We start from the raw sequence: 13734 nt of genomic DNA on the forward strand, positions 1-13734 counted from the left end.
AGGAAGAGGAAAAAAAAAAAGACATATCAACTAAATACTATTAGCAGGAAGACACTAGTCATTCTATGCTTATTACAGTAAATGCCTAATAGATATTCGCTGAATTCAAATAAACTAAATTTAGTACATGTATAAACAGGAATAGGATTTCATACATTATTCAAAAGAATATGTGTCCTATATATGTAATGAAAAATAATTATTCATGTTCCCTCTGCAATATTTTAATGGAGTAATTTATCCATTTTGGCATCATTCTAGTTTGCTAGCTGCTGGAATGCAGCACACCAGAGACAGATTGGCTTTTAATAAAAGGGGATTTATTTCATTAGTTCTTCAGAGGAAAGGCAGCTAACTTTCCACTGAGGTCCTTTCTTATGTGGGAAGGCACAGGATGGTCTCTGCTGGCCTTCCTTCCAGGCTTCTGGGTTCCAACAACTTTCCCCATGGTGACTTCTTTCTGCATCTCCAAAGACCTGGGCTGAGCTGCGAGTGCTGAGATGAAGTATGCCGAGCTGCTTGGGCTGTGCTACGTTGTGCTCTATCATTTAAGCACCAGCCATTTAAGTCAAACATCATTCATTGCAGTAGGCACGCCTCCTAGCCCACTGCAGATGTAAATCAGCAACAGATGAGGTTCACATACCATTGGCTCATGTCCACAGCAACAGAACTAGGTGCCTTCACCTGGCCAAGTTGACAAGTGAATCAAACCACCACAGGCATTATCACACTTTTTAATAAACAACCAGCAGAAACTGGAAGATTCAAAGATTACAATATTATGATATGAGAAATATATTCAATAAAAAATTGGTGTATTTTACTAAAAACTATGCGTGTAAAAATACAATCATCACTAACAACCATCATGTATGAGATAACATATATGAAAAACCCTGTGCTTAATGTATATTATTTTATTTAAGCCTCAATTCAATCCTTAAAGGTTTGTGGTGTTAACCCATTTTACAAATGGGAAAACAGGTTTAGAAAGTGAAGCAATCTTAAAAAGCCTTCACAGATACTCTGGCCAACTCCTGAGTACAACAGTCCTCACTTCACATGTCCCATCTATACAAATTTCAGTTATGACAGTTTTGTTAAATAATACCAATCCACCAAAAACACAGCTCAAATGTCAGTACCACAGTATATTAACTGTAAGTAAATGTATGAACTCTACTGCTAGCTCTTCAGGCCACAAATCCCTGCATACATAAGAGACGTACATCACGATGGACCAGTTACATCCCTTGTTTCAAAGTCTATCAGTGACTGTCAGTGACAGGTCACTGCACATCTGATATTCCGTTCATGCACAGACAGCAAAGAGGTATTTGTGTTTACTCCTTAATGCCCCATGGTAAATCGTGTGCCATTTTATTTTAAAATTGGATACATGAAAGAGGGAATTAAAAAGATGAAAGTGCAACAAAGAAAAAATTTCAAAGTAAAATATCAATCAAAAATAAATGGAGAGGTCAAGACGTTGGCTTAGCGAGGTGTGGGATTTAGTTTGTCCTCAAGAGCAGATAGTAAATAGCAAGGAACAGTACAGAACAACTGCTGGGGCCATGTCAGTGACCAGACACACTGCGTACCCCAGTCTGGACCAGCTGCAAGCCCACCCAGAACTGTGAGATCGCCAAGCCACAGAGGCCGGCACCCCGCCCCCACAGGCTGCTTCACAGAGGGGAAAGGAAAGGGACCTTACTAGCAGCAAAGGCTGAGTGCAACTAAGCTCCAATTGTAGAATTAATTCACAAATTCTGACTACTAAAAATAGTCCCCCAGCTCAGCTGAACCTCAAGTAACAGCAGAGGTTGCGGGTTTTTGCCCCGGCACAGAGGAGGCAGGGCTAACAGAAAAAGAAAAAAGAAAAAAAGGAACAGAGGTTTTTTGGATAAGAAGGCACATAATACTTGAAAGGGTCTGGGCCCTGAAGGAAAGGAGGGGGCACATAGGACCTGAGGGTAAACAAAGCAACATACCAACTTAGCTCTTGATTGACAAACCCGAGGAATGGGGGTCCTGCTCTGAAAAGGGGTTTTCTTTTTTGTGGCTTTGTTTCTACAGCTTGACTGCTCTTTGGATGCAGCTGCAAGGCTTCTCATACTCCAACTGCCCCAGGCATAGGCAGAATTGAACTTGTTTGAACATGAGTCTGGAGCCTGTGCCTTCCCCAGGAGAGGGATGGGACCCAGCTCTGATGGAATCCCTCCCTCAAGGAATTCAGACCCCAAGGTCTGGAAAAGTGAAGCGATTAAAGCCAACCTACAACCTCTCCTCTGTCTCAACCACGCCCCCAGCAGGGAGAGTCTCCTGAAGTTAAAGTACCGCAAGTTACAAGGTACCGCACCCACCTGATGCTGGTAGGGGCCACAGGCAGAAAAGCACCACATACTGGGCAGGATAGGAAAAACACAGAGTCCAGAGGCTTCACAGGAAAGTCTTTCAACCTACTGGGTCTCACCCTCAGGGAAAACTGACACAGGTGGCTCTTTCCTCCTCAGAGGAGGGCAGCTGGTCTGGGAAAATCTGGCTGGGGTCTATAATACCTAAGCAGGCCCTCGTAAGGGTGTCAGGGGGAAAGGCACCACACAGGCAGGGCAAGAAACAAGAACTGAAAAACTCTCCTCTGCTAAACAAAACCTAAGCTAGAGGTCCAGAATAAGCTGAACTGAATGTCAAAGAACAGAAAGACAACAAAGACACTCAACAAGAAAATCCTAGGTAAAAAAAGTAATTAAATGCTTACATGCCAGCAAAAAATAATAAATCATACTAGGAAAATTGAAGAAATGGCCCAGTCAAGAAACAAACCAACAATTCAAATAAGATGCAGGGGCTGAAACAATTCAGAATGTTCGAACAGATATGGAAAACCTCATCAAAAATCAAATCACTCAACTTGGAAGAAATCAGATGAGTGAAAAGTCCTATAAATATTCTGAAAATGTTAAATCTTTCAACCATTTTACTTCCCTTGGAGAACAAAAAATAATGAAAAGAGGCAAGAAACTGTACGAAGGTAAGGACTTTGGGGACATCTTTACCATAAGTTCATCTCTTGATGAAAACGGGAGAAGTCACTCTGGAGAGAAACCATATAAATGTACTTAATGTGGCAAATGCTTCAAACGGAACTCTTTTCTTGTTTTACATCATTGAACTCACACTGGAGAGAAACCTTACACCTTTAATGAGTGTGGAAAATCCTTCTCCAAGAATTATAACCTAATTGTGCATCAGAGAATCCATACTGGAGAGAAACCCTATAAATGCAATAAATGTGGGAAAGCCTTTAGTGATGGGTCAGCTCTGACACAACACCAGAGAATTCACACTGGGGAGAAACCTTATGAATGTTTAGAATGTGGAAAAACCTTCAACAGAAATTCATCTCTTGTTTTGCATCAAAGAACTCATACAGGTGAAAAACCATATAGATGCAATGAATGTGGGAAACCTTTCACTGACATCTCGCACCTCACTGTGCATCTCAGAATCCATACTGGGGAGAAACCCTATGAGTGTAGCAAATGTGGAAAGGCCTTCCGAGATAGCTCATACCTCACCCAGCATGAGAGGACTCACACTGATGAGAAGCCCTTTGAATGCACAGAGTGTGGAAAATCCTTTAACCGCAACTCTCACCTCATTGTGCATCAAAAAATCCATTCTGGAGAGAAACCCTATGAATGTAAAGAGTGTGGAAAAACTTTCATTGAGAGCGCGTACCTCATCAGGCACCAGAGGATTCATACTGGTGAGAAGCCCTATGGTTGCAACCAGTGTCAGAAACTTTTCAGAAACATTGCTGGCCTTATCCGACATCAAAGAACTCATACTGGTGAGAAGCCCTATGAATGTAATCAGTGTGGCAAAGCTTTTAGAGATAGCTCCTGTCTGACCAAGCATCAGAGAATTCACACTAAAGAGACACATACCAATGTACAGAATGTGGAAAGTCCTTCAAGCAGAACTGTCATCTGGTAGTACACCAGAGACTTCATAGCAGGGACAGTCCCAGCCAGTGTCCACAGTGTGGGAAAACATTCAGGAGGAACTCGTCTCTCATCCGACATCAAAGAACACACACTGGAGAGAAACCTGTGGAAACCTAATGAACATTGGCCATACTCTCCTGACTTGTTTTCAGAAACCTACATGAAGGATGCATGTCTTCAGGTTTAACCCCTCTGTGCCCAGTAGAAAAGAAGTCCTTCAGCTGTCTGGTGAATTGGTGAATGCAAGACATTGCTTAGCAACATTATTAAATCTATACATTAGGGAATCCCTGGGGAGAACATAGGGTGGTAATAAATGTGGGAAAGACTTCAGGGATGATTCAGCCTATATAAACATGATAGTGTGCACACTGAAATAAAACCTGAGAACATGAGGAAGATGCTTCCTTGGAGACACCCATCTACTTCTGCATCCAAGTGCTTAGACTGTTAAAAAAAAAAAAAACCTGTGAATGTTTTTAATAATTGGTATTTGGTATGAAGAATCCTTTAACAGGGAGTTTCCATCTTATTGTACAGAAGCAAACTCTTTCTAGAGCCTAACCTTGTGAATGAAGTTGGGTGAGAGAAACTTTTGGCAAGAATTCTTTCATGTCTTTTCTGTATCAGTGAAAGCTTACCAATGAGAGATTCCACAGCAATCACAGAAATAGATTTTGTTGTTTGAATGTATTTCTGGACAAAGTGTCTCCCTGTGTTAATAGTCCTGCCAGAATGCTAAGGATTCATTTCAGAAGGGGCAGGTGAACAAGGAAGTTGCTTGTGAATAACCAGTGAAGCCATCCCTTTTAAGAAATGGCTAAAACAGTTTTGCACTAAGATAGAAAGGACTGCTGCCAAGAATGTAACGTGTTACTTTAGTTGTTGAAAGAAAAATCAAGTCATTGTTTACATTATCATCCCCTCCCCCCACCTTTGTTGTTCATTTAGGATGCTTCCTACCAAGTTTTTTGGTGTGGGTACTCTGAACCATAATTACAAAAACTTTGTTGCCACATTGAAAATACTTTATATAATAGGGCAAGCAACAAAAAGAGGGCACAAAATGCAAATTTTGCTATCATTCCAGGCATGTAAAGATGTATTCACATATGCGCATAGAACGGAAGTGGGGATGGAGAAATGAACATGGTGGTTTTCTTAGCCATCTGGAATTGTAAGTGATCTTTTCCCTCTTTTAGAAATCATACATTATTGCCACAATAATTTGATAATGAATAAAAAAATAAAGCCAAAAAAAAATCAAATCAATGACTTTGAGGGGATATAAAAAAGGCAAGGAATGAACAAAAAGAAGAAATCAAAAGTCTGAAAAAAACAAATCACAGAACTTATGGGAATGAAAAGCACAGTAGAACAGATGAAAAAAACAATGGAAACCACAATGTTAGGTTTTGAGAGGTGGTCTCACTGATATGAACTAGCATTAATGAATGAACTTGGATAATTTGAGTTAAGAGCAGAGGTCATGATAAAGATTGAGATGGTATAATCTAGGAATGGCTAGAGTATGCAATGATAGTGACTAAATGTACGAATTTTAAAAATGCTTTTGCATGAGGAAGAACAAAGGAATGCCATTATTGCAGGGTACTGAAAATATATGGTAATTAATATTTTAAAATGTCACCTTATCTGTGAGACTAAAGCAAAAAGTGTTTATTTGGTATAAAATTCGTATTTTGACTAGTGCATTTCTTAATATAACTTATGTAGACAGCTTAATTGAACACCGTAAGTACATGGAACCTTGAGTAGGACATGAGATTTTGTGGGTTTGTCCAGAGTGATGCCCCGATAAATCCCAGTGTGAATTATCAGTGAATAAAAAAGTATTGGGCGGGCCACGGTGGCTCAGCAGGCAAGAATGCTTACCTGCCATGCCAGAGGGCCCGGGTTCGATTCCCGGTGCCTGCCCATGAAAAAATAAAAATAAAAAAGTATTTGCAAAGTCCCCTTCGGGGAATGGTGAGAAAGGGGGAAAATTCAACTTCCCCAAGTTGAATTCTTGATATTCTCACAAGCAGTGGGGACAACCAAAGCTACAGGCTGAGCCCCCAGTCTTGAGGTTTGTTCATATGAAACTTAACCCCACAAAGCATAGGTCAAGCCTACTTAAAATTAGGCCTAAGAGTCACCTCCAAGAGAACCTCTTTTGTTGCTGAGATGTGGCCTCTCTCTCCACCCAACACAACAAGCAAACTCACCACCCTCCCCCTGTTTACGTGGGATATGACTCCCAGGGGCGTGGACCTTCCTGGCAATGTGGACCAGAAACCTAGAAAGAGCTGAGACTCGGCATCAAAGGACTTAGGAAAACCCTTTTTCCTCATGAAATGAGAAAATGTTAATTGTTAATTCTCTAATGAGCTGAGAATTAACATCAAGAGACTGAGAGAACCTTCTCGACCAAAAGGGGGAAGAGTAAAAGGAGGCAAAGTGTCAATGGCTGAGAGATTCCAAACAGAGTTGAGAGGTTATCCTGGAGGTTATTCTTACGCATTAAGTAGATATCACCTTGTTGTTCAAGATGTAGTGGAGCGGCTGGAGGGAATTGCCTGAAAATGTAGTGCTGTGTTCCAGTAGCCACGTTTCTTGATGATGATTGAACAATGATATAGCTTTCACAATGAGACTCTGTGAATGTGAAAACCTTATGTCTGATGCTCCTTTTAGCTACTATATCAACAGAAGAGTAGAACATATGGAATAAAGATAAATAATAGGGGGAACAAATATTAAAATAAATTCAGTTTGAAATAGTGGTAAATGAAAGCGAGGGGTAAGGGGTATGGTACGTATAGTTTTTTTTTTTCTCTATTATCATTTTATTTCTTTTTCTGTTGTCTTTTTATTTCTTTTTCTAAATCGATGCAAATGTGATGATATTAAGAATTACTGATTATATATGTAGAATGGAATGATTTCTAAATGTTCTGTTAATTTTTTTTAATTAATAAAATAAAAGCAACACAATAAAAAAAAATCCTACTGGACTGACTTCCACAGAGTAAACAATTATAAATACCAGAAATAATATAAAAAAAAAAACTACCTGAAAAATCATTAGCATGGGAAGAGAAGGCAGCTTCTAGAAGAAGAAAGTTGTGAAGTAAACTCCTATTTTGACACTATAACCATAGAGTCAAGTTTAGGAAAAAGCTGAGCTGGGCAACAGGAGTGCTAGTAGAAAAAAAAAAAAAAAAAAAAACAATCTTTCTGGCTAAAGGAACCAAAGAACTAGAGCCCAGGAAACCACAGCCTCTAGATGAAGATGGGGGTTAGAGAGTAGCCTCAAAAGGAAAGGAGTCAAAAAGGGGATACTCAAATTCTGTCTACCCACATCTCTACCAAACCCGTAAATCACACATGCATGAAACAATTCAAAGCTGTCCCAACTGAAGACAAAATACCTGAACTGAGACTAGAGCTGCCACTCCAGAAATTGAGGTTTGATTGCTTCTCACCTGTTGGCTAAGATCAAGTGATGAAATGGAGATGGCAGTTCCACTTTAACCTGCTATAAAACAACATTCATCAAAGAAATATAACAGAATCCAGAATCATCATAAAACAACATTCATCAAAGAAATATAACAGAATCCAGAATCATCACCATTTAACATTCTTCATGTCTAGGACACAATCTTAAACTGGACAACAAATGAAAAAACACATAAATAGAAAATTTTCTCAAGAGAAAAGAAAATCAACTAAAACCAACCCTAAGATGATTCAAGTGTTGGAACTAGCATGTAAGAATTTTAAAGCAAATATTACAACTATCATGAATGAAGTAATAATATTCCCATACTGAATGAAAAGGCAGGAACTCTCAGTAGAGAAATAGAAACCATTTAAAAAAAAAAGAAGAAGATGGACTAAAAGAAACTCCAGAAATACTGAAATAAAAAATTTCACTGGACATAAAAGCTAAATGGAGATGACATAAAAAAGAATAAATAAACTTGAAGATAAGCCAATAATATTACCTAATGTGAAGAATAGAAAGAAGATTTTTTAATTATTTAAACAAAACGTCGGGGACCTGTTCAAAATATCAAATGGTCTAAGATAAGTGCATTTTGATTGTCAAAAGGAGAAAAGAGTGGACAGAAAATATACTTGAAGAAATTATGGGAAATTTTAGGATATACGAGACCATAATGCATATGCCAACCAATGAAAGGTAAGACAAGGAGTGCATCTTGATAGCATCAAGAGAAAAACAACACAATATATCTAGACGGAAAATGATTATCAGCTTATTTCTTGTCAGAAACTATGGAAGCCAGAAGGTAGAAAAATATATTTAAAGTATGAAAGAAAAAAATGATAAAGAAAAAAGCAGAATTCTATGTCTACTGAAAATAGCCTTCAAAAATGAAGACAAAATAAAGACTTCAAAAAAGAAAAACTAAAAGATTAGTTGCCATCAGAATTACACCAAAAGAAATGTATAAATAAGTTCTTCTGACTAATGGAAAACCTGATACTAGATGAGAAACAAAACCTAAGAAAGAAATGAAGAACAACAGATATGGTAAATGCCTGGGTAAATATGCCAGTAAATCATATAGCTGCATGAAACAAAAAATTAAATCACTGTTTTAAGGATTTATAGTATATGTAAATATAATGCATACAACAACTATCAAATAAAGCTGGAAGGATAAGGAGTTACACAGTTACAATGTTTCTAAAGTTAAAGTGAAATGATTCAATATTAACTGAATGTAGTACATGAAAACTTAGGTATTTAGCAACCCCTAAAAAAAGAAATACAGAAAAGTAATTAGAAAAACAACAGAAAAATCAAAATAGAATTCTAAAAGGTACTCACAAAAACCAATAAAGGGAAGGAAAAGAAAACCAGAAGACCAAAAAACAAAGAAGATGACTAGAAAAGACATAATAAAATGGTAGACAAATTCAAAACATAAATAATTGCATTAAATGTTAATGGACAAAAATTACAATTAAAAGGCAGAGATTAAGACAACTGATTTAAAAGTATGTGTTCCAAAAAAGATGAATCTTAAATATAAAGGCCCAGAGAGCTTAAAAATAAATGGATAGAAAAACATATAATACAAAGAGAAAGAAGAACAAGACTGGGGCCACTATACCAATACCAGAAAAGTAGATTTTAATACAAAAAGAACTACAAAAGATAAAGAAGAGCAATGCATAATGATAAAGGGTCATCAAGAAAATATGAAATAAAAATTGACAAAATTAAAGGTAAAGATTATCAATTCCAAAATCTTGGTTGGAGATTTTTAACCTTCTTATTTCTGCAGCTGTTAGAATAAATAGACAAAAAAAAAATCAGCAAAGGCAGAGAAGAACAGCACCATCAGCCAGTTTGACGTAATTGCTATCTATATCAATTATGTACTCATGAACTCATGATAGGTATATCAAATACTCATGATAGGTTCACCAGGATAAACCATTTGCTGAGCCATTTGTTGGCATATATATGTTTATTATATTTTCTTATGATCCTTTTTCATTTGTGGGTTCAGTAGTAATGTCCTCCCTCTCATTTCTGATTTTTGCATCTTCTTTCTATCTTTGTCATTCTAGCTATGGGTTAGTCAATTTTATTGATCTTCACAAAGACTGGTTTTGTTGATTCTCCCAATTTTTTATTATCATTTTCATTATTTCTGCTCTAATCTCTGTTATTTCTTTCATTCTGCTTGCTTTGGATTAGTTTGCTGTTCTTTTTCTAGTTCTTCCAGGTGTGCAGTTAGTTCTTTGATTTCAGTTCTTTCTTTTTTTAAAATGTAAGCATTTAGAATTATAAATTTCCCTCTCAGGACTGCCTTTGCTTCCCCCCTAAGTTTTGTTATGTTGTGTGTGTTAGTTTGCTAGCTGACAGAATGCAGTATACCAGAACTGGAATGGCTTTTTTAAAGGGGAATTTAATAAGTTACACTTTTACAATTCTAAGGAAGTGAAGGTGCCCAAATTAAGGCACTAACAAGAGTTTACCTTCACTCAAGAAAGGCTGATAGATCAGGAACACCTTTATCAGCTGGATAGTTAAGTGGCTGGCATCTGCTGATCCTCTGGCCATAGACTCCACTGTTTTCCGTCTCTGGCCATGTGGAGGTTCGTCACTTTGCTTCTCTGGGGCTGATGTTCATCTTAGCTTCCCCTTGGTTCTCTTCAGGTTCTGGCTTGCTTAACTTCTCATCACAGTGCCTGCTGGGCTCCTCTGTTCTCCACATGTCTGCATCTACATCAGATTGTGCTGTGAAATTTCTGTTCAATATAGGGCTTCTGTCATTTCTATCAGCTCTGTCATTTCTGTCCCTCTCCAAAATGTTTCCTCTTTTAAAGGACTCCAGTAAAATAATCAAGACTCACATGGAATGGGTTGAATCACCTCTCCAGTTACTCAAAAGTTAATACCCACAATTGGGTGTGTCACATCTCCTTGGAGATAATCTAATCAAACAAGTCCAACCTACATTGCTAGAGCAGGATTAAAAGAACCAGCTGCTCCCACAACATTGGATCAGGATTAAAACATGGCTTTTTTGGTTGCATAATATTTTCAGACTAGCACACTGTGTTCTCATTTCATTCATCTTGAGATACTTACTGATTTCCCTTGCAATTTCATCTTTGCTCCACTAATTGTTTAAAAGAATGATATTTCACTTCCATATATTTGTGGATTTTTCAGTTCTCTGTCTGGTACTATTCCAGCTTCACTTCATTATGATCAGAGAAGATGCTCTGTATAATTTCAATCTTTGTAAATTTACAGGGACTTGTTTTGTGACACAACATGTGGTCTGTTCTGGAGAGTGCTCCATTTGTACGTGAGAAGAATGTGTATTCTGCTGTTATGGGTTGCAATGTTCTGTGTACATTATGTTTAGTTCATTTATCATATTATTCAAAATCTAGATGTTCTATCTATTGATGAGAGTGGTGTGATGAAGTTTCCAACTATTATTGTAGAGGTGTCCATTTCTCCCTTCAGTTTAGCCAGTGTTTATCTCATATATTTTAGGTATCATGGTTAAGTACATAAAGATTTTATGATTGTTATTTCTTCCTGGTAGATTGCCCCATTTTATTAATATATAATGTCCTTTGTCTAGCAACCCCAGCTCTTTTTTTGTGCTATTAATGGAATATTTTTTTCTAGCCTTTCATTTTTAACCCATTTGTATCTTTGGTCTTTAAGTCAGTCTGTTATAAACAACATACAGTTGGATCATGGCTTTTTATCCATTTTGCCAACCTGTGTCTTTTGATTAGGTAATTTAGTCCATTAAGATTCAGTGTTGTTACCATAGCGGCAGTACTAACTTCTGCCATTTTGTCTTTTGGTTTTTATATATCACATCTCTTTGCTCTCTCTTTTTCATTATTGCAAACTCCTCTCTATATTGTTGATCTTGTGTGATATGTGTGACAGATTCATTTCTTGTTTCTGTTTCTGCATATTTTGAAAACAATTTCTTCATGGACATCCTGGAGTTTACATTATGCAACCTACATCTATAACCTACTAATTTTAAAAGATACCAACTTAGTTTCAATAGCATTTATATTCTCTGCTTCCATATCCCTGTCTCCCCACTTATGTGTTTTATCCCACTTCAGTGTTTTATATTTTCCATGTCCATTATCAGGAAATATACCTTTTTCTTCTTCAATTGTATTCTGATTCTTATATAGTAACATTATATATTGAGGGTACAGTAATATTGGGTTTTGCATTTATCCTTTTAGTTACCCTTATTGACGATCTTCATTTCTTCACTCTACTCCAAGCTATTCTTTTCTGTCATTTCCTTTCAATCTGCAGAACTCTTTGCAGTAATTCTTGTAAGCAAATTTCTTGCTGATAAACTGCCTCAGTTTCTGTTGATTTTTTTTTTTGAGAATTTTAACTGGCTGCATAATATTCCAAAACATGGCTATAATATCACTACTGTTAGACATTTACTTTGATTTTAATTTTAACTATTATAAGTTATAGTGGCATTGGTGTTCTAGTTTGCTAGCTGCCAGAATGCAATATATTAGAAATGAAATACCTTTTAAAAAGGGGAATTTAATAACTTGCTAGTTTACAGTTCTAAGGCTGAGAAAATGTCCCAATTAAAACAAGTCTATAGAAATGCCCAACTAAGGCATCCAGGTCAAGATATCTTGGTTGAAGAAGGCCAGTGAAGTTCAGGGTTTCTCTCTCAAGTGAGAAGGCACATGGCAAACACAGTCAGGGTTTCTCTCTCATCTGGAAAGGCAAATGGCAAACATGGCATCATCTGCTAGCTTTCTCTCCTGGCTTCCTGTTTCATGAAGTTCCCCAGGAGGCATTTTCCTTCTTGATCTCCAAAGGTCGCTGGCTAGTAGACTCTCTATTCTTGTGGCTATGTCGTTTTCTGCTCTCTCAGAATCTCCATCTTTCTCCAAAATGTTTCCTTTTTTATAGGATTCCAGTAAACTAATCAAAACCCACCCAAATAGGTGGAGACACGCCTCCACCTAATCCAGCTTAACAACCACTCTTGATTAAATCACATATCCGGGGAGATGATCTAATTAAAGTTTCAAGCATACAATACTGAATAGGTATTAGAAGAAATGGCTGCCTTTACAAAATAGCATTAGGATTAAAACATGGCTTTTCTAGAGTACTTACATCATTTCAAACCAGCAGAATTGGTATAAATATTTTTAAAGTCTGATTCATATTAAAAAATTGTTTCCCAGAAAATTCTGCTAATCTACTCTGAACAGAAATGCATGAGAATACCTATCCCAATACAGGTTGAATAATAAAGTTCTTTCTCTCTACCAGTTTAGTAGTTAAAAATATTACCATCTCATGTTAGTTTGTATGAATTTGATTCCCAATTAAATTGTACATTTTTATGTTAATTTTCAATTTTTATTTATTCCATTAATTGTTTTCTTATGGTCTCTGCCTTTTCCTATAATCAGGTGATCATGAATATTTCATTAATTTGAAAATTCTTAGATACTAATAATTTAATACTTTTTCTTTCCATATTGTGCATATATTTTGCCTTATCATATTCTTTGATATTAGAAGTTTTGAAATTTTTCTAGACAAGTCTAATGATTATTTCTTTTGTGGTTTCTTCCATTGTTTATATTAACCTTTCCTATTCCAAGATTAACTATATTTCCATTTTTTATGTTTCTATGTTTGTGTATGGCACGAAGTAGGAATGTAATTTCTTTTTTTATATATAACATCACTGGTCCATTAAAAAGTCTCTTCCACCTTATATCAAGTCCCCATAAAAACTAAGTTGTTTCCTATTCCATGATTTTCACTTTATCCATTCCATTTATTTATTTAGAGTCAATACCACTATTTTTAAGTACTATAACTTTATGATAATTTCTTACATCTCATACTTCAAGTCCTTCCTCTTAATTCTTTGTCAGAAATATCTTGGCTGTTCTTGGATATTTTACGCTTCCATATGAATTTAGGAATAATTTATGAAGTTCTGTTAAAATTTTTGTTAGAACCTTCCTGGCAACATGGGACAAAGATCCTGGAATGAGCTGGGACTCAGCATCAAAGGACTGAGAAAAACCCTAGAATGAGCTGAGAATTAACATCAAGGGATTGAGAGAACCTTCTTGAACAAAAGGGGGAAGAGTAAAATGAGACAAAGTGTCAATG

At 36.6% G+C, this 13734-nt stretch overlaps 1 protein-coding gene and 1 pseudogene across 2 annotated transcripts in view; one reads left to right on the top strand and one right to left on the bottom strand.

The window, feature by feature from the left end:
- Window positions 1-13734, bottom strand: part of TTC28 (tetratricopeptide repeat domain 28) — an 896291-nt gene that overhangs the window by 851237 nt on the left and 31320 nt on the right. The window lies entirely within an intron of this gene.
- LOC143682156 (uncharacterized) lies at window positions 2881-4224 on the top strand (annotated as a pseudogene).

Source organism: Tamandua tetradactyla, chromosome 5 (genome assembly GCF_023851605.1).
Source record: "Tamandua tetradactyla isolate mTamTet1 chromosome 5, mTamTet1.pri, whole genome shotgun sequence".
Taxonomy (NCBI): domain Eukaryota; kingdom Metazoa; phylum Chordata; class Mammalia; order Pilosa; family Myrmecophagidae; genus Tamandua; species Tamandua tetradactyla.